Genomic DNA, 22,550 nt, shown 5'->3' with positions numbered 1-22,550 from the left:
GAGGAGGAAGCAGGCTCCCCGCAGAGCAGAGTGCCCAATGAGGGGCTCGATCTCAGGACCCTGAGATCATGACCTGAGCTGAAGGCAGCGGCTTAATCCACTGAGCTACCCAGGCACCCCCTTTTTTTTAATATACTGTTGGATTTGATTTGCTAGTATTTTGTTGAGAATTTTGGTATCTGTGTTTATCAGGGATATTGGCCTATATTTCTCTTCTTTTAATGGAGTTTTTTCTGGTATTGGTATAATAGTAATGCTGGCCTTATAAAATGAATTTGGATGTTTTCCTTCTTTTTCTATTTCTTGGAATACTTTGAGAAGAATTACTATTAACTCTATTTTAACTATTTGGTAGAATTCACCTGTGAAGTTATTTGGCCCTGGATGTTTGTTTGTTGGGAGTTTTATAATTACTGATTCAATTTCTGTGTGGTTATCAGAAATTTCTGGTTATTCAATTTCTGTGTGGTTATCTATTCAAATTTTCTATTTCTTCCTGTTTCAGTTTTGGTGGTTTCTATGTTTCTAGCAATTTATCCATTTCTTCCAGCTTGCCCAATTTGTTGTCATACAGTTTTTCATTATATTCTCCTATAATTATATTTCTGTGGTGTTCGTTGTTATTTCTCCTCTCTCATCTGTGATTTTATTTATTTGGATCCTTTCTCTTTTCTTTTGATAAATCTAGCTAAGGGTTTATTAATTTTATTAATCTTTTCAAAAAAGCAGTTCCTGATTTTATTTATCCATTTTATTGCTTTTATGTGTTTGTTTTTTGGTTGTTTTGTCTTACTTTTCATATCATATATTTCAGCTCTAATGTTTACTATTTCCTTTCTTTTGCTGGCTTTAGACTTTTTCTTTTTCTAGCTCCTTTGGGGTGTAAGATTAGGTTGTTTATTTGAGATTTTTCTTGCTTCTTAAGCCTGCATTGCTGTATACTTCCTTCTTTGGACCACTTTTTCACTACTGTGTTTTTATCTCATTTTTTCCCATGTATTTTTTTAATGAATAATCAATTAACTCTTTTATGTTTGTTATTGACTTTTCTTATATATTTGGGTGCTCTAATTTTAGGTGTGTGTCTTGTCTCACAAATACTACTAGATAGCTATCAAATAAATCATCCTAAATAACCCAGAAATTGACCTAAAGTCTGACAGAACAAACTCCAAAACTAAAAGGAGAGAAGAGACCACATCAAAGAAGGTAGGAAGTATAGAGATATGGTTTAGGGGAGAAATGGATCACTGGTGCCGCAGAGGGAAGGAAGCTGTGATCACAGAGAAGGATGAGAGAGAGTGCACGCAGCATACGGGGAACACATAAGGAGAACATTTCCCCAAGCCATTGGCTTGGAAAATGAGAGGAGCTGAATTGTATGAGTTCTTGCAACCAGTAGGGCTTAAAGCTCACAAGTTTTAAAGGTCACTGGGCTTGGCAGAGAAAGAACCCAGAGGTCATTGTGCTTCTCCTGGAGAGAAGGTAGGCAAACAACCCAACGGGAGGAGAGCATGGAAACAGAGATCTGAAAAATGCCTAGGGCACACTGAGGGTATTTTTTGCTCTTTTCAGAGCAGGTCCTGAGAGGCAGTGGTCACAGATATGCCTCTAGGGGAACAAAGGAGCTGGCTGGTGCCATTTTCCTCTCTGCCCCTCAGCTTAAACTCAGAGCCACTTGCCAGAAGCAGCACAGGGCTGACAGTGGCTGACGAACTTCCAGACACCAAGACTTATACCCCTGCACTCTGGTGGAACTGCCCTTCTCAGTCAAGCTTGCCTTAGTCCCAGTGTAGTTGGTCCCTTCCCTTCCCCAGAAGACCAGCAAAAACCCCTGCCTACACCACTTCTCTAAAGGCTGGAGTTTGAAAGATGAGCAGGCTTGGCTGGGATAGAGCCCAGAGGGCAATATACTGCTTCTGGAGAGAAGGCAGCCAAAAAACCTGGGAGCACACAGTGGAAACAGTACCTGAAAAGAGCCTGGGGCACCCAGTGAATAAATGAGTCACTATTCTAGGACTGCTCCCCTAAGTGGTAGTGTTCATGGAGACTCCTCTCTGCTGGCCGGTGCCATCTCTCTCCTGTGCCCCTCAGCATAAACACAGTGCCACCTGAGGGAAGCCGCTGAGCATGGACACTGGCTGCCTCACTTGCTTACACCAGTCCCCACCCACTTGTGCTTTGGTGGTGCTGTCCTCAGTCAAGTTTGCCTCAGTTCCAGTGCAGTGGGCCCCTCCCCCAGAAGACTAGCACAAACTAACACAAACCCCGGCCCATACCACATCTCCTGACCAGAGAGTTCTGCAAGACCTCAGTTCTTTTTTTTTTTTCTTTTAATAATTTTTTTTTTATAAACATATAATGTATTATTAGTCCCAGGGGTACAGGTCTATGAATCACCAGGTTTACACACTTCAAGACCTCAGTTCTGATACAGGTGGTGTCAGGTCTCATTTTACAAGCAGACCAGAGCACACCTAGTTAAAGCTTGCCACATTCAGGCCAGGGACCAAACACTGCCTGTGGCAGGCAAGGAGAACCTCTGCAGATGACTGGTCTGAAGGATAGAGCAGCTAAAACACAACAGAAGAGCACATGCAGCACACACTAGAGACATTCCCTGAAGCGCTAGGCCCTGGGCACTATATGCCCTCTTCTTCATAAAGCCATTGCTTTCAGGAGCAAGAGACATAACTGACTTTTCTAACACAGAAAAGGAGGCAGAGACTTAGAAAATGCCAAGAGGGAGGAATTTAGCCCAATCCATGGCCATAGATCTAAGTGAAACAGATAGAAGTAGTATGCTTGATGGAGAATTTAAAGCAATAATCATAAGGATGCTCACTGGGCTTGAGAAGAGAATAGAAAATATCAGAGAGACCTTTACCACAGAGGTAAAAGATTTAAAAAAGTATCAATCAGAGATGAAGAATGTAATAAAGGAGATCGGAAATAGGCTTCATGCAATAAACAGCAGACTGGAAGAAGCAGAGGAACAAGTTAGTGACCTAAAAGACAAAGTAATGGGAAACAATGAAGCTGAACAAAAGAGAGAAAGAAGAATTATGCTACACAAGAATAGACTTAGGCAACTCAGTGGCTCCATTAAACATAAATACATTATGGGAGTATCATGGGAGTCCCAGGAGGAGAAGAGAGAAAAGAGGGCAGAAAATTTATTTCAAGAACTAAAAGCTGTAAACTTCTCTAATCTGGGGAAGGAAAGAGATATCTAGATCCAGAAGACACAGAGAACCCCCATCCAAACTAACAAAAGCAGGCTAACATCAAGATGTATTATAATAAAGTTTGCAGATTTTAGTGATAAAGAAAAAATCTTAAAAGCAACAAGACAAAAGAAGACCAAAACTTACCAGGGAAAACCCATAAGGCCAGCTAGATTTCTCAACAGAAATTTGGCAAGCCAGAACAAAGTAGCGTGATATGTCCAAAGTGCTGGGTAGAAAAATCTGTAGCCAAGAACACTCCATCCAGCAAGGCTATCATAAAGAATAGGAGGAGAGATGAAGAGTTTCCCAGACAAATAAAAACTAAAGGAGTTCATGAGCATGAAACCAGCCTTGCAAGAGATATTAAGGGGGATCCTTTGGGTGGAAAGGAGAGGACAATAGTGACAAAAGAAGGCCAGAGTAGCAATACTTATATGCAACAAACCAGACTTTAAAACAAGACTAGCAAGAGACAAAAAAGGGCATTAATAGTCACAAAGGGGACAATCCAACAAGAAGATACAATTGTTAATCATCATTTCCACTAACATTTTAACAAGGATTTAGTTATGAACATGTTGAAACAAGATGTAGCCAAAAAAATAAGAGGCGAACATTTAAAGCTTTACATGGAAGACTCTCGGTCCCCAGTCTGAAAGAACAGAATCACAGAGAAGACATCCTAGAAGAGGCAACAAAATGAAAGTTCCAGAAACAATAATTCTGACAAGACCTTCCTCTGTAAGGTGTTAAACCAAAATCTTCACTGATTAAACATCTAATTTGGGACAACCCTGAAGTCTCATTCATGCCCAACCTTGGATCTTTAAATTTGTCACATGGCATGCTCCAAGTGCAGGAAGATGGGACTTCTGTTCAAGAGTTATCATTTGATGGGAGGAGAAAGAGAAAAAATAAAGCTAGCTGGCCAGATAGCGCTCTTTAATGGAAGTTTATGCCAATTACATGCACATCGCAGTGACTAAGAACATGAGCTTTCATGTCAAATACACTTCTTCATGATTTTTCTGAAGGGTACCTGGAAGTTATGGAGGGTCCTAAATAATTTTATTATAGCATCTATAATTTTATGTCCATTGGAACAAGACTGGAACATTTCTTCTCTAAAGTATACACATTTACTACATCACACACACACACACACACACCAGATATCTTTATAATAACTCTCAATACCAACTTTTTATCAGTGTTACACTGTTGACTCTTTTTATCTATACCTTCAAATAACTTCCTGGGCATTTCAGTTTTCACCCAACCTTTCTAAAAGAAAGTTAGTAGTCAGTGAACTATATCTTCAGTTAATCTGATATGCTTCTAAAAGGTGGTGTCCCTCTTCACCCACAGAGTCACGTAAGTATTTAAACAAATGTTTTGTCTCTTTAAAAATGAGGCAGTCAAATCCACTGCTGTCTGCCTTGCATAGAACTCTGGCTGGGCTGGGGAAGGACATTGTACCTCATCACTCTGAGTATTTGTCCACCATGACCAGCTCTCTGCACCTGCTCATAAGACCTCCATTTGGAGAACTTGCCCTCTTTGTTTATCCTAAACTTTCAACTCTAACTCCTGGGTTAAATTCTTAATTTTGCCTATTTTTTTTTAACACTTACTTTCTGGGATCAAGCAGTTTTCTAGATAAAATTTGTTTCTCTCTTTGTTTGTTCTCTTTACATTTATCTTAAAAATTCATTTCACTCATTTTTTCAATCCTTGATCCCAACATCCACTTATTTCATTCTCAGAGTTGATTTTGATAGGAGGTATCTTTGATTTCCCTCCCAATGTTAGTCTGATCTCATCACTTGGCTGCATGTTCTCACAAAGAACCAGTTTATTCTAGAAGAGAGCCGCCAGTGCTACCTCATGTATCCATATGGTGAATACCGCTATAGGTATATCTATTCATATTAAAGCATGCTAAAGCATTATAATGCACTAATACTCCCGAGGAATTTTACCTTCTCATCAGTGATCATATATTCTGCAAATCAGAGAAACCACTTTCTGGTTCCAACTGCAGGATAGGCAGCCTCCATGTAAACAGCAGTAACCTATTCTTATGTTCCTTTCACTCACACACTAGACACTCATGAAGCACTAATTATGAGTCTGGTCTTTTGAGGCACCACTGCTTCTGCAATGTATCTGGAACAATGGACAACTCTCTTCCTGGTGTTGGGGGTTTATGGCACACTTTGATAAAAGAAGCCAGGGATCAATAGAAGCATTTCAAAATATGCTTATTTTTCCAAAATTTGAATCACCTACCCTCCACAAATATTACTGTGCTTTCTGAGATTCTTTTCTGATCAGGTTCTCTTCTCTCTCTCCTTTTCACCCTCTGAGAATAGGATTTGTATTGCTAACTAATATCCTGTGCATTCTTCATTAGAACTATACTCAGGGTGCCTGGATGGTGTAGTTGCCTAAGAGTCTGACACTTGGTTTCAGCTCAGATCCTGATCTCAGGTGAAATCAAGTCCTTCACTGGGCTCTGAGCTTAGTGCGGAGTCTACTTGAATCTGCCCCTCCTGTTCATTTTCTCTCTCTCTCTCTCTCTCTCTCAAAATAAATAAATCTTAAAAAAAAAGAACTGCTATAGCTGATTGAAATATTGAAAACCCTTTATTTTTTTTATTATTTTTTTTAAAGATTTTATTTATTTATTTGACAGAGAGAGATTACAAGTAGGCAGAGAGGCAGGCAGAGAGAGAGAGAGGAGGAAGCAGGCTCCCTGCTGAGCGGAGAGCCTGATGCGGGACTCGATCCCAGGACCCTGAGATCATGACCTGAGCCGAAGGCAGCGGCTTAACCCACTGAGCCACCCAGGCGCCCTATTGAAAACCCTTTAATGTCTTTAGCGCTTTTAGTTTAGTTTAGCTAAGTCATAGATCATGATTTTTGTTTTTAGTTAAAATACAAGGTTGTAGTTAAAAATCATATATTCTAGCTTTGCTGGACTCAAATATCAGCTCCACCATTTGCTACTTGTATGACTTTCAGTTTCCTCATTTATAAAATAGGGGAAGTAGTCATACCTCCCAGTAGGTTGGTATGAGGACTGAATGAGTTTCCATATGTAAAGTGTTTTGCACAATGACTCACAGAGGAAGTGCTGTGTGTGTTTGCTGTTATTATTATTAAAGAGGGTGCTGAAAAGTACATTTCCAAACAAATCCCTCAGTGACCCCTATTATCAAATTGGAGGTGTGTTTTTTCATGAAAAAACTATAAGCCTGAAGATATGACAAAAAGACATTTTAAAATTCAGCAAAGCTTTTGAAATTGCATGTGTAAAGGAAAAAAGAATGATAATTTTTCTGATGAAGGATTAAAACAATACTCAAATCAAGTCATTGAATATGAATGAGAAAGTAGCCAGGGTTGTTTTTCTGCCTGACAAACAAGACTAGAAGGGGAGAAAAAGATAGCATAACTTATCAAAACACTACATGCTGGGAAGTAACTTAGAATCCATCACATTCCCTGCCCCACATCCCCCAGCAGAATAGGGACACTGATTATTTTCGTTCTGCATCCTAGCAATGTCTAGAAATAAACAAAGTGGCCTGGATAAAGGCAAAGATAGAAATGGCAGCTTTACCAAGGTGAAGTTTCAATACTAAATAACAAGGGGGAACACAATTGAAAACAAAGGAGGGAGTAGAGTGTCTGGATGGCTCAGTTGGTTAAGCAGCTGACTCTTGATTTCTGCTCAGGTTTTGATCTCAGGGTCTTGAGTTCAAGCCCCGTGTTGGGCTCCATGCTGGGCATAAAGTCTGCCTGAAAAGAAAAAGAAAGAAAGAAAGCAATTCTTTAAAAAGTGATTTTCTCTTTTTAAGACTGTTCAAGCCTCTTGGCAGAATCAGAAGCCTTGATTAGACTAATAATACAGAGATTTGTTTATCTTTATTATCTCTTTGCCTGTTTTTCTGCATTATAGTTGCTCCTTTGTGTTAGCGCACTGATTATGCTGAAATATTGCTACAAACCATGCCTTCCCTTTAAGAGACAAGAGCTAGGACTGCTGGTTTTCCCTTTAAGTCCAGCTAATGCTGGCAACCACTTAATTTATTGTGATTACATGAACTCTAAGATGGGAGTCTGCATTCCAAATCCATTCCTGGGGCGCCTGGGTGACTCATTCGGTTAAGCATCTGCCTTCAGCTCAGGTCATGATCTCAGGATCCTGGGATGGAGTCCTGTATCATGGTCCCCACTCAGCAGGGAGTCTGCCTCTCTCTCTCCCTCTGACCCTCCTCCCCATTTGTGCTTTCTCTCTCTTTCTCTGTCTCAAATAAATAAATAAATACCTTTTTAAAAATATGTTCCCTACATATTTGCTCTTGCCATCATTTCCCCCTAATTAGTAAAGTGTGAAAATCTCCAGGTGAGATGACTAAGTGATTTTAATTTTTCCCTGATGGAAGAGTTGTCCCTGAGAAAGAGAGTATAGGAGGGCACGAGCATATATATGTGGGTGATGATGAGGTGCCATGGGAGGAGGAGTGAGTACTGCAAAGGTCTTGGGCTACTAGGAAAACACGTTCCGGTCCCCCATATTAATTCTACCAGTGGTGTGATGAGGCCAGCTCCCTGTAGCTCTTGCAAGCTGATTGCGAACATCTCTTTGCAATCCCACATACCATTACATGGTGGTGGTTTGAAGTAGGAGGGTATTTATACCATGGAAATCGGCATATGTTGCAAATCAGTTCTCTCTTCTTTTGCCTGGAATGCCAGATATTAAACATTTAATGATAATAATGATGGCTGGTCATAAGTAACATGACTATAAGCTAATATGAACCCTGTAACCTGGGTTAGTTTGTTCTGGGAGAATGCAACACAGGGAAGTAAATATTACATGGGCCACAGGTAATATAGAAATGGCTATGTTAGTATATGCTATTGATTTGAAGGGCAAATTGCCATTTTATATTCAAAAAACCCTATATTTCCCTTTATCAACTGTCTTTTTTTTTTTATATGTTTTTTTTTTTTTAAGATTTTATTTATTTATTTGACAGAGAGAAATCACAAGTAGCCGGAGAGGCAGGCAGAGAGAGAGAGAGGGAAGCAGGCTCCCCGCTGAGCAGAGAGCCTGATGCGGGACTCGATCCCAGGACCCTGGGATCATGACCTGAGCCGAAGGCAGTGGCTTAACCCACTGAGCCACCCAGGCGCCCCGCCTTTATCAACTGTCTTAAGTGAATATAATCTATTACCTATATTCATCTTATTCATGACATGGTAAGTTCCTTAGAGGTAGAATGATATATGATTACTCATTTATTTAGTGTTCAGTTGTGTATGGCAGATTCCTGATGGTTTCTAGGCTTCCAACTTTCTGATTCCTTCACATCTAACAGAGTGGAAATACCATGGGTTCCAACAATGTCTTGAGATTATTGTGAGAATCAAATGATAGAATGTCAGTGTCAGCCACTCTATTAGGTAGGGGCCTCACCTATAATATTTAAAAAGTGTGTAGCAAATACAGAGCATGATATGAATATCTGTACTTATTAGATGTGATTTGGAGATAGTGCAATCAATCAGAGGGGTGTTCATCAAAACAATAATTTGCTACTGCTTAATGATATAACCTTAAAGAAATTCATATCGCCATTTTGAGCCTGTTTCTTCATCGAGTTGTAGACATACAAAGTCTAGCGCAAAGGTTTGGCATGAGAATTACAAAGATATATTATACAAAGATATATTATACAACACCACTGCTGGCATGTAATAGATGCTTGACAAATACTAGCTCCCTTCCCTGCTCTCCTATTTGATAGAATCTGTATAAAGGCAAAATGTCTGATGCTGTGAGTCTTGGTCACCTCAACCATCATAATCATCCTTGTTACCAAAATTGGAATTTCTGCAGACAAGAAGTTTTTCAAAGTGAGGACCTTTCCATATATCAATAAGTAATCTCTTAGAAAACCTCCAAATCCAACCCCCTGTAGAGGTATTTCTGTTCTATAAAGAAGAAACAAAATTATAGTCAATTTTTTTTTATTTTATACATTTATTTTTCTGACTTTCCTTTTTTTTTTATAAATTAATTTATTTATTTCCAGAAAAACAGTATTCATTATTTTTTCACCACACCCAGTGCTCCATGCGATCCGTGCCCTCCATAATACCCACCACCCGATAATTACCGCTATCAACACACCAGCCAATGAATGTCTTTTTAAGACAAAACCTTTGGGAAGTTCTAGGCAGAGCATAACTTAATTTTTATAGGACTGTTGTTCAAGGTCCCCATGCCATTCGCTCTTTCTCAACATTTAGCATAATGTGATGCTCACAGTCAGAGGCTGTTTCCATTAAGTTTGTGCATGCATAGAGGATGCCTCCTTGAACCAGCTGGGACATCAACCTGTGTGCACTTGAGTGATGGATTGGTTTTCTCCTTCTGGGCCCAATTTATGAATTGAGTCAAGTGAAGCACAGGGCTCTCATCTTCTCAAAACAAGTATATTAGATAAGACTGGAGCAGAGGAAGAGCAGCTTTGCAGACATCTCTATTAGCACCACTTTCTGGCCTTTGCTGTACTTGTGACTGTATCCATCCTAAGTCATCTAACTGCATCATTTTGAAATATGCACATGGAATTAAGACTGATGACTGCATATTTCTTTGATGTATATTTCCTAGATCTCTGGACTTGGTGACAACTTTCTTTAAACCTCAGGATTAGGAAAGAGAACATCCTATAAGCCATAATCTATATAGAGACAGCAGGTGACAACATTAAGTTTCACGATAAATGTTGATGGAGCAACTAAGATCACATATTCATAAATGAATTTCTATGAATTTGGAAACAAGCACAACTTTCTCAGTTTGGAAAAAGCCAGGGTTGTTAGCCTCTTCTTGCAGCAGCAATGAGAGGTTATTAGAGAAGAATCTTAATTCTTGCTTGTAAGTGCTTGGATTTATCCCTATGTTTCTGGGGCCCCAAGACCCTTCCATATGTAATAATCTGTGTACGTACCTGTCCTGTTCATCAGACTTTGACCTCTTCTAGCTAGGAGCTGAAAGGGTCTCATCTTTTTTACTTCCGGAACCTAGCACGGTGACTGGTACACAGCAAACACTCAACAGTGTTCATTAGTTCACTCCTCGGAAGGGCCCAGGGAGAAGGGGACACCCAACAACAATTGCACACAAGTCTTACCCAATCAGGTGAATGAAGCTGTGATTGCTTGTGTCTGTAATTTCTTCAAGTCGATCGTCCCCTCCCAGGGCACCTGTGGACTAATTAGATTAACTGTTCCTGTCAGGGCTATCTAATTGCTTGTACTGAAGAAAGCGAATTGCAGACAGTAGATATCAATGTAAAATCAAACAGAAAACAGGTGTTTGCTAATTAAAACTGAGATTTTAATGAATGACCCGTGTGGTTTTGGAGAATAAATACCACTCCCAACATCTGCTTCATGACTAGACTCCTCTCTCCTTCTCTCTTTTCCTCTCTCTCTCTCTCTCTCTCTCCTTCCACCTACGTTGCCAACATCCCAGTAAATAACTGTGAAATGACAAATTTTTTAACCCCCTCCCCCAAATCTTTACTCTTTGCAAAGGGACAAAAAAGCAGATGTGCCTGTCCAGGTAGCTGTAAACAAATCATAAAGATCTGAAAAAAAAAAAAAAGAATGGCTGTGCATTTACTAAAGCATTTACCTAATAGTTTATTAGTTTATACATTAAAGACAATAATACATTGGTAAAAGAAGTGACAGGACTGGAAAAAAGATCACATTAAAACATTTTCATGCACAAATTGGTCATGGTACACTGGGGGAAGCTTATTATGAGTGCTGGTTCATCCACCATTTGAGACTTTATTTTGAGTTAATTGGGTTTCTTGCTGAGACGACCTCAGCTGATGGATGTTGCTTTTTGCTTTTCGATCCATTTGAAAGTGAAAAAAGAGAAGCTAATTTAAAATATAATAACAAGTCTGTGGGATGTACCTGGTAAGCAGGTTCGGCAGAAATGCTTCATTTTTAGGAACGCTGAAAGAGGGAAACCAACTTGGAATGAATTCACAGAAAGGATAGGCACAAATGTCAGAGCATTTTCTTTTTTTTTGAGATCATCATTGCAGAAACATTTCCTCACCATTAGTCCCCGTGTTTTTGAATGTTCTAGTAAGTGAATTTCCAGTTATAGCTGCTTTATACAATGAAACTCGACTAGAATATCTCAGCCACAGGAGCTCTGAAGACCTGGCAAAGCTGTTGAGTGCTGTGTCAACTAATAAACAATCAAAAGTATTGAAATCTGAAAAAAGTCAAGCAGCTTCTCGAGGAGTCTCTTCACACATTCTAAGGCACCAGATCAGAAGGCTCCAGGCTAAGAACTTGAAAGGTGTGTCCTCTAGGTAAGGGCTTTTGAACACTACACTACTTTAATTCAACAATAGAACCCACAGAGGCATGACCATGAGGAAAAAATAAATTACATACCAAGCCCTCTTCAAATATTTTGAATAATATATAAGAAACTTGATGTCCTATTTCAGTTGCTTTTAAATTAAAATATACACATTTTTAGATAACCCAAACGATTTGATTCTCCCTAAATTTAAGTCACAAAACATACACACACACAATTTTTAAACATGTGTGTCTGGGTACATGAAACATACATATATAAGTATGTCAAATATCAGCAGTTTTAAATGATTGTAGATGAAAACAGACTCGTTATGCTGTTTCAGGGCAGGTTCTTACCTTCCTCGAAATGCATCTTTATGTGAATTTTGGCATGTTCCAAATCTGTTCCTCATGTGGTGACACTAGTCCCAGGGTTCTGCAGCACCTGATGTGTTCTGCTTCTCATGCCTTAACTTCACTGGTTTTATCTGCTGCCTGGGAGGCCCTTGGCAGGAGGGTCACACTTGTCCTGTTGACACTGTCTATCAGGAAAGGCCACTGTTGCGTCAGGGTTCTCCCTGGTCTCAGCTGCCAGTTTTCAGGGTGTCCAGCAATGCCTGGCTCAAAACAGAATCTGAGAGAATGTTCTCTCTCCATTTCTATGACATGCCTTGTCTAGGCCCTGAACTTGTATTTCTTATGCCCAGAGTCTCCTGAAATCTTTACAAAAGGAGCTTTGCTCCTCAGTTTCTGGTTCCAGCAGCTAAAATCAGGTCTCTAAGATAGCCGGGGAGTGCTCTGCTCTACGCACAGCCTCACTCCCATGTGCCTTCTCTCCCGCTCCTCCGTACCCCGACTAACCCCTTCCAGTTAAACTCCGTCCAGTCTTACGTACTTGCATTTTAACTTCCAAAAATGAAACACCAATTACATACATAAGGTGTTTTATGTTGATCCGTAAATTTCAGAATACAACCGCAACTTAAAAAATGTGGGGAATACTATCACCTAGCCTAAGAGAGTACTGTCAGTAACTCGGAAGCCCCTTATTTCACAGAAAGTCATTTCTCTGCATTTTGTCCTTTATCAATGCTTTGTTTTTATCTTAATAGTTTTATGATGTATTTATGTATCCCTAAACCCTAAAAATGTATCTGTTTTTGCCTTTGCATGTGTGTAACCACTTACCAGTGAATCACCTACGTTCTCTCCTGTGACTCCCTTATTTTACATGCCATTTTTTCCTGAAATCCACCACTCAATCCTGATATGCTTAATTATATTAATTGGCTGTCACATGACAAATCAACCTTGCATAACTGGAAAACCAGTTCGGTCTCTTCGTATCACCCTTTTTACATTTTCCTAAATTTGGTTTGTCAACATTTTGTTTAAGATGTATTCACTCAAATTCAATTTTCACACATTGTACTATCTTTGCCTTGTTTTAGAATCAGTAACTGTCATATGGCTCTTTTTCTTTCCTACTTTGAGTGAGAACGTTTTTTTTTGGTGGTGGTGTCTCTGCCCCTTTTTCATTATTGTATTTTAGGGGCAATGGAAGTTAAGGATAACTTGTCTCTTTTAGATAATAGTTTGGGAGAATATGAGGCTCCATGGATTTCCTAATGGAGAGTAATGGATATTAACAGAATCCTAGGGGTTCCTGGGTGGCTCGGTTGGTTAAATGCCTGCCTTTATCTCAGGTCATAATCTCAGAGTTCTGAGAGCAAGCCCTTCATCGTGCTCTCTGCTTAGCAGGGAGTCTGCTTCTCCCTCTCCTGCTACTCCCCAACATTCGTGCACTCGCTTGCTCTCTCTCTCTCTCAAATAAATAAAATCTTAAAAAACAAACAAATAAACAAAAAACCCAGAATCCTGCATTTCCAGGTCTGAGCAGTAAATGGTTAGATCTTTGAACTGTTTCTCTTAGGTGGGGCATGAGTGTGCTTAGTGTGTGTGGAGAAGGGGAAGTGCACATCCAATGACCAGAAGTGTTGGCTGTGCTGAAATCTGCTGTCAGGGGGTGCCTGGGTGGCTCAGTGGGTTAAGCCACTGCCTTCGGCTCAGGTCATGATCTCGGGGTCCTGGGAGCGAGCCCCATTATTGGGCTCTCTGCTCAGTGGGGAGCCTGTTTCCCTCTCTCTCTCTCTCTCTGCCTGCCTCTCTGCCTACTTGTGATCTCTACCTGTCAAATAAATAAATAAATAAAATCTTAAAAAAAAAAAAAAAAAATCTGCTGTCAGATCTATTTCCTGCTCTTCCTAGTACATAGCCAGGCTGTATTTTTTTTACCTCTCTAGGAATTAGGTACGACCATACAAGGAAGTTCTAGCAATGGAGTTGACCAAAAGACAGTGAGCATCATTTTCAGACCTGTACCAAAAAGTCCTTCCATGAGCCATCCTTCATGCTCTTTGCCTTTGACTCTGCCCACGAGCACAACCACGTTTGCAGTCATAGTTACAAGACGGTGGAAAGTACAGCAGTCCCTGAGTCCTACGGCTCAGGAATACTCGCTTAACATAACACGTGTTAGAGAAATAAACTTGTTTCCTATCCATCTATGGACACAATGCGGTGTGCCTGCAGGAACAACTAGCATCACTTCAACTTACACACTCCCTTCTTTTTTCTCTGCTTCGCAACTTCAGAAGTCCAGGGAACAAGCTTGACTTTCCACCATAAACTTACATTTCTCTTCATCTGATTTTTTTATATATACCTTCTGTTTGGCTATATTGAATCCTAGATAATTTTTTCCCATCTCCTTCTCAAGCCACTAAATATCTCTTTATACATGTCTACTCTACTAATTTAAATTATTATTAGTTTCTCATATTTGTATTATAATTATATTATATAAAAATACATATGTTTATATTTATATTATATATCATATATATTTATATTATAATATATTCTCATATTCATATTATATTTCTCAAATTTATATTATATTTAAAAGTTTTTCTTGGTCATTTCTTTTATTTCCTTCATATATTTCCTTATACTTTAAAAAATTTTCCTTACATATACCAGGGCTTCATATCTTACAGTCAAATTCTGAAAACTTTTTGAGGTTTTGAGGCTGGAGTCTTTTTTTCTGCTCTCACTCAGCAATGGCTTGTTTACTCGTACATGTTGAAATTATTAGCATTTTACAAGCTTATTTCCCCTGTAACTTTTTCTGTTGCCCGAGTTTCCATATCTAAAGGGTGTTCCTTTAAAGATGATTTAAATTTGCTTCTGTCTGGTGTCTGAGGACCCAGCACACCAGGGTCATTTTGGACAAGCACTCAATTTAAAATTATTTTATTGTTGGGGGTGCCTGGGTGGCTCAGTGGGCTAAAGCCTCTGCCTTCAGCTCAGGTCATGATCCCAGGGTCCTCGTATGGAGCCCCGTGTTGGGCTCTCTGCTCAGCAGGGAGCCTGCTTCCCCCCCCCCCCCCGTCTGCCTGCTTCTCTGCTTGTCTGTCAAATAAATAAATAAAATCTTAAAATTATTTTAGTGTGGTATTGCTGGGAACAAATGGATAATATGGTGGTTTTCACTAAAAATAAATATGGGTGAGTTTTTGGTAAGAATTTTTTTTTCTTTTTAATATTTATTTTATTAGAGAGAGAGAGAGAACATGGGGAGGGGCAGAGGAAGAAGAAAGAGAAACCCATGCTGACTCTTGCTCCATGTGGAACCTGGAGCCGGAACTGGGGCTCAATCTTATGACCCTGAAATCAAGACCTCAGTCAGATGTTCAAATGACTGCATCACCCAGGTGCCCCAAGTTTTTTAGGAATTCTTAAAGACATACTTTTTCTCTCCCCGCCCATTACCTCCTTCCCCTCAAAACAATACGAGCTGTCAGTTCTCTTTTTGTCTTTTTCTGCAGGAAGGGTTATTGTTCTTACTTATCACAATGTTCAAGAGCTTCTTACTTTTTCTTGGTGGGATGGGAAGGGGGGAGGATTTTAGCCATAAGCAGGTGTTTCTAATCTAAATCCCCCCCACTATGTTGCTCATGGCTTAGTTTTGTGTGTTGCATTTTCTTTCTGCAGCCCATTAAGATTAAGATTCACTTCCCAGAGCGAACATTGGCTTCATAGCGTATTAACCTATCTGCATTTTCACTTTTCCAAAATTTCTATCCTTGTATGTTTTTCTTTTACTTGGCTAACCAGGCATTCACATATTGTGAAATATGCAGTCTGTATTTGTTCAGGCTTTTAACTTCTATGAAGTCAACTTCTAGTTCCCTATAGTTTCAGAAACAGAATCCCTTCTCCTAGTCTTAATGCATAATAATAGCTATAAATAGATATTTAAAAATAGATATTTAAATATTTATTTGGGGGAAGGAGGTGTTACCTTACTAGTAGTGGTTTTAGCCTCAAGCCAGCCAGCTAAACTGTGCTGTTATGACTCACATAAATTCATACTTGCAGCTCTTATCCCTAGAAACTGCGAAGTGGATTAGTAGAGAGATGACGCTAAGTGGTTGTTTCTGTGAATAAATAGCAGAGTGTCATAAAGGGTGAAAGCACTCAAAAACTATTGAATGATGAGGACGATGACAGTGATGATGGTGATGATGAGAGCTTGTTGGCAGCTGGAAATAGTATAAGGGCAAATGTCTTGTGGGTGTGGAAATGTCCGAATTTGTTTATACAGAAGGATATATGGAAAAATCCACAGGGAGCAATTACAGTTCCATCTTACTCAAGAACTTTCAAACCTAATGGGTAAGATAAAATAATTGGAAAATGCACTTTAAACATTATTTATAACCCACTTTGCTACAAAATGTATTTTCGTGGGGACACTCATAATTTTTTTCCATTACCTGCACAGGGTCCAGATATTAGCCTTGGAGCTAGAAGGTCAAACCAAGACACAAACATGCTGATTTTTTTCTACCCAAAGCAAAATCTGCTGATTTTGGTGGTTTACCCCCTAAAACACAATCTGCTTACTTCTCAGAGGTGGGAGCCTATCCCTGAAATGTGAACGAGTCCATGTTTAGAAAGACTCTCCTAGTATTCCTGACCTTACTTAGTGAGTATAATGAAAGATTCAACTCATTAAGCAGGCAGCAGAGGTTCTGATTAGTTTTAAGGAAATAACCCTGTTAGATGATCCTTGCACATGGGATTCATGCTGGACTACTGCTCATCAAAGCCACATTCTTGCTTTCTTTGGCTCATGGAATATGCAGAGGACATACTCACATGTAATGAGCAGATCTAATCTTAAAAACTGTGCTAACAGCTTTGCATACTAACAATAAGATTTATCTCCAGGCTGACAGCTTACAGGTAGTCTTTCATTTTCCAGAGCAAATTTGAAAATTAGCAAATTAAATCACAGTGTTGTTTACACGGTACAGAACTACCTTGTTTGGGGGTGTTGTTCTTTTTCCTTTAATGCATAAGGATATTTTAACAGCTACAAGAGGACAAAAACCTTCCAGTTCCCTGCTTCTGGCAGCATGCCACCTCTTCCATCTAAAGCGATCAAAGACTGTAAACACCACGTGGTAGAGGGAGAGATCTTTTTTAACTGGTAGGGCTTCATTGCAGTTTTAGGAAGGAATAAAATGCTGCAAGCATCGTGGGTGAAATTCGGGGGCTGCTGGAATTGTTTTTCATCTTTCAGGATCAAAAGGGAGTTACTTCATAAAAATTCCCATCTCCCTTCCCTGGACACATGGGATTGTTGGGAGGATTTGGCTAGCCTAATGGTGACACTCTTATTGTGAACACTTTGTACTCACCCTTCAGCCCCGGTCCTTGATGTTGCTAAATCTAGCCATTTGAAGGTTAAAGAAACATGTTCATTATTGCCAAGGACAGAGCTTCTGGGAGCTGTACAGGAGGCTCTTGTATTGCAGTGTTCTCTAATAAGGGGAGATAGATGGAAACCATGAAATGAATTCATATTACATGTGCACTTTTCATATTATATTTATGGAACCCAAAATGTATTAACTGAATATGCCTGCTGCACAGTAAATTAGCTCAATTTCATGGTGAGGATTTCATTTTCTTTTAAATATAAAAAAAGTGCCAAAATTCAAGTTTATAAATGTTCTCAAAGCTACTCAGAAAGTCTTTCTGGGATATTAAAAGATTAATTTATAGTGAGAATAGGTACTGAAATTAGAATACAGTAAAGAATTTAGGTGTATCTACAACTCATAGTTTGCTCATTCTCTCTACTCCCTCTTAATAATTTGGTACATCTAGTCATGCTTTTCCTTAGATCTTATTGCAGATTATTCGTGCCAATGGACTGAAACATGTGAGACATATCATAACCTGTTGGCATGTTTCCAATACCGTCCTTACTAAAAGAGCTAATGGTCATGAATTGGTTTATGATTATGTCCTTCAGGAATTCAGAATAGTTGTGGAGAAATAAGATTTGGTTTTAAATTCCACGATCCCACTTCCCGTGGTTCACAGTTACTACCATAAGGGCCAGTTGCTGCCTTAGATACATTCCACTCTTGTACTATACCTCTCTTATATGCAACTTGTACCTAATGAATTTTTTTTGTAATTTTATTTTATCTTATTTTATTTGTAGTGTTCCAAGATTCATTGTTTATGCACCACACCCAGTGCTCCATGCAATCTGTGCCCTCCTTAATACCCACCACCAGGCTCTCCCAACCCCCTCTCCCTCCCTCCAAAACCCTCACTTTCTTTCTCAGAGTCCACAGTCTCTCATGCTTCGTCTCCCCCTCTGACTCTCCCCAACTCCCTTCTCCTCTCCATCTCCCCATGTCCTTGTGTTATTCCTTATGCTCCAAAAGTAAGTGAAACCATATGATAACTGACTTTCCCTGCTTGAGTTAATTTCACGCAGCATAGTGAATTATTTTGACCATATTCTCTTGCCAATTTCTCTACTAGCTCTTTCAATATGCCTTTAGTCCTTATACTGGCACATTTTAAACCTTCCCTACTTACTTACTCTAGTCCCTTACTTAGATACCACCCAATTTCCTCCGAGCCCTCAAAATGACAAGTATTACCTTACCATATTGGACCAGAAAAACAAGTTAGACTGGAAATCACATTTCTCAGCATTCTCTGCCTTCTCCAGATCCTTGTTTGTTTCGTTGCTTGTTTTAATTTATGCTGTATTTAGGTAGAATTGACATATAAAATGTTAAGATCTTCAAAGGTGTATATAGTGGTGGTTTGATGTATGTATACATTGTGAAAGCCCATCTAGTTAATTAACACATCCCTCACTTCACATATTTATCATTTGGGTGTGTGTGTGTGAAGACATTTAAATTCTCTCTTAGAAAATTTTAATTATAAATAGTGTTATCCATCTATAGTCACCATGTTATATATTAGCTATAAAACCTTATTCACCTTTTTTTTTAAAGATTTATTTATTCATTTTAGAGAGAGAGACTGGAGGGAAGGGCATAGGAAGAAGGAGAGAGAGAGAATCTCAAGCAGACTCCCTAAGCGTGGAGACCAATGCAGTATTCAATCTCAAAATCCCGAGACCATGACCTGACCCAAAACCAGGAGTCTAACACTCAACCAATCGAGCCACCCAGGCACCCCAAAACCTTGTTCATCTTATAAATGAAAGTTTGAACCCTTTTACCAATCTCTATCTTATTCACCCCCTCTAATTCCTAACAACTACTTTTCTACTCTCTGTTTCTATGGATTTTCCTTTTTTTTTTCATTCCACATATAAGTGAGATCATATGGTATTTGTCCTTGTCTGACATATTTCACTTAGAATAATACCTTCAGGGTCCATCCATATTACAAATGGCAGGATTTCCTTTCTTATGATCGAATAATGGTCATATATATATATACATATATATATATATATATATATATATATATATACACATACACACACACACACACATATCACATTTTCTTTATCCATTCATCTACTGATGAACACTTAACTTGTATTCATATCTTGGCTATTGTGCACAATGCTACAGGAACATGGGAGTGTCGATGTCTCTTTGATCCTGTTTTCCTTTGCACATGTACCCAGATATAGATATAGGACTGGTGGATCATATGCTAGCTCTGTTTTTAACTTTCTGAGGAAACTCCATGTTGTTTTCCATAAGGACTGCACCAATTTACATTCCCACCAACAGTGCATGAATGTTTGCTTTTCTCCACATTCTCGCCAACATTCGTGATCTCTTGTCTTTTAGACGATACCCATTCTAACATGTGGGAGGTTATATCTCACTGTAATACTGATTTGCAATTCCCTAATAGTTAGTGATGTGGCATGCCTTTTTATGTACCTGTTGTTTACTTTGGGGGGAAAAATGTCTATTCAGGTACTCTGCCCATTTTTTTTTTTTACTCTGCCCATTTTTAAAGTGGATTGTTTTCTTTGAGCTATTGAGTTGAGTTCTTTGTATTGTTTGAATATTAGCCCTTTATTAGATACATGATTTGCAAATATTCACTCCCATTCTGTAGGTTTTTTCATATTTTTGGTGATTTCCTTTGCAGAATTTTTTAGTTTGATGTACTCCTGCTTATTAACTTTGCTTGTGTTGCTTGTGTTTGTGGTGTCAGATCCAAAAGTCATTGCCAAGACCACTGTTAAGGAACTTACCCTCTATATTTTCCTCTAGGAGTGTTATGGTTTTAGTTCTTATGTACATGTCTTTAATCGATTCTGAATCAATTTTTGTGTATTATGTAAGATATGGATCCAGGTTCAGTCTTTTGCATGGAGCTGTCCAGGTTGCCAACACTATTAATTAAAAAGTCTATCCCTTTCCCATTAAGTATTCTTATGTCATTTGTCACAAATTAATTGATTATATATATTCATGGGTTTGTTTTTAGACTTTCTATCCTGTTCCATTGATCTAAATTTCTGTTTTTTTGTGCCAGTACCCTGCTGTTTGGATTACTATAGCTTTATAATAGAGTTTGAAGTCAGGGAGTGTAATTCCTAAAGCTTTGTTCTTCCTCAATATTTCTTTGGCTATTCAGTCTTTTATGGTTCTATATAAACTTTAGGATTGTTGTTCCTGGGAAAATTCCATTGAAATTTTGATAGGAATTGCACTGAATTATAGATAGCTTCATGTAATATGGGTCTTTTAACAATATTAATACTTCCAATCCATGAACATAGGATACTTTTATATTTATTTCCATCTTATTCCATTTCTTTCATCAGTATCTTGAGGTTTTCAGTGTAGAAACATTCTACCTCCTTGGTTGAATTTATTTTTAGTTATTTTATTCTAATCCTTGTTGTATGCACTTTATTGAAACAAAACACATACCACAATTCAGATTGCATATTGCCTCAAACTGTTTTACTTCAAGAATTTTCTGTCTGGAATTTGCACCCACAGGTTCAACTCCTTCACTTTCACTAGGTTTAATCTCACCTTCAAGAGGATCTCTGGTCTGTCCTTCTTTCCCAATTAATTTAAGCTACCAATCAATTGAGGCTGTATGTACTCTCCTAACTTCTCACAGCTTTGCTCTACTAATAAGTCATACTGGTGCTCAATTAATCTTTCTCTGCTCTTACCTCACCTAGCCCCATTCTAGAACAAAACTCAATGGTCTGTTTTCTCTTTTACTACTACCTGATGCAGAAATCAAAATAGGTGTTTATTTGTATAACTTCATTAAATACTGTTTAAGTCACCCAGGACCAGTAATGCTTTTCCTCAATCTCACTAAAAGTTTTATTCTTCTCCATTTAATGTACCCATTGTCCAAGATGGCCATTTAGTCCTCCTTTGTCTTTTCAAAACCACATCCTTTGCCTCTTACACTCCTTACTCCTAGGATAACTTCAATTTGGTCTTCTTCAGCTTTTTTCTCCTTCACCATTCTTTCCTTCTTGCATCTTGACTCATTCTTTTCTTTTCTTTTCTTTTTTTTTGATTCATTCTTTTCTAATATTTTCCTAAACTTGAGAAAGAAGGTATAAACCCCTTCCTCAACTGAAAGTTTGTTACTCATAACATTTTCTCCGTTAAATCTCTAACTATAAAATTATAAACATAGCTATCTTGAGCCACAAAAATATTCAGGAATATTGGATTTAAATAAGTAACTTTCCGGATCTTCTGTCTCCATTAAGCTATCTTTTTATCTTATATTGCCTTTACTTCAAAACTTCTGGATAAACAACCTCACGAAAATATTGTGTCATTCTCATACCATCAAGTTACATGCTTATATATATCTATATACTCTGCCTTCTCCTATGCCATGTGAGTCCTACCTTTGCTCTGAATTTCATACTCATGCACCTGCATAAGGCAGTCAATAGAAAAGTTGTATCTTTTTCTGCATTAAAGGTTTTTCTTCCAGTTAGATTATTCTCAAATCATCCTTGAAATAAGTTAAGAAAATGGTATCTTTCTTTGTCCCACTCCCTTTCTGGCTACCATTCAGTTTCTTTGTACTTAGGAAAATTAGAATTGCTTAACTTTGTAACATCACTTCTTTTGTAATTAATTAAATAATTTTTAATTCCAGTGTGGTTAATACATTGTTATATTAGTTTGAGGTGTACAATATAGTGATTGAAAAATACCATATATTACTCAGTGCTTAAGATAAATGTACTTGTATTCCCTTTTTACCTATTCCACCCATTCCCCTACCTACCTTCCCTCTGGTAACTATCAGTTTATGCTCTCTAGTTAAGAGTCTAGTTTTTGGCTCGTCTTTTTGTTTGTTTTTTTCCCTTTGTTTTGTTTCTTAAATTCCACAAAGGAGCAAAATCATATGGTATTTGTCTTTTTCTAACTGGCTTATTTCACTTAGCATTATAGTCTCTAGATCCATCTATGTTGTTGTCAATGTCAAGATTTCATTCCTTTTTGTGCCTAAATA

The sequence above is a fragment of the Mustela erminea genome, chromosome 21 (genome assembly GCF_009829155.1).
Source record: "Mustela erminea isolate mMusErm1 chromosome 21, mMusErm1.Pri, whole genome shotgun sequence".
In the NCBI taxonomy this organism is placed as follows: Eukaryota; Metazoa; Chordata; class Mammalia; order Carnivora; family Mustelidae; genus Mustela; species Mustela erminea.
The sequence above is the reverse complement of the archived record's forward strand: the minus strand, read 5'-3'. Positions refer to the sequence as shown.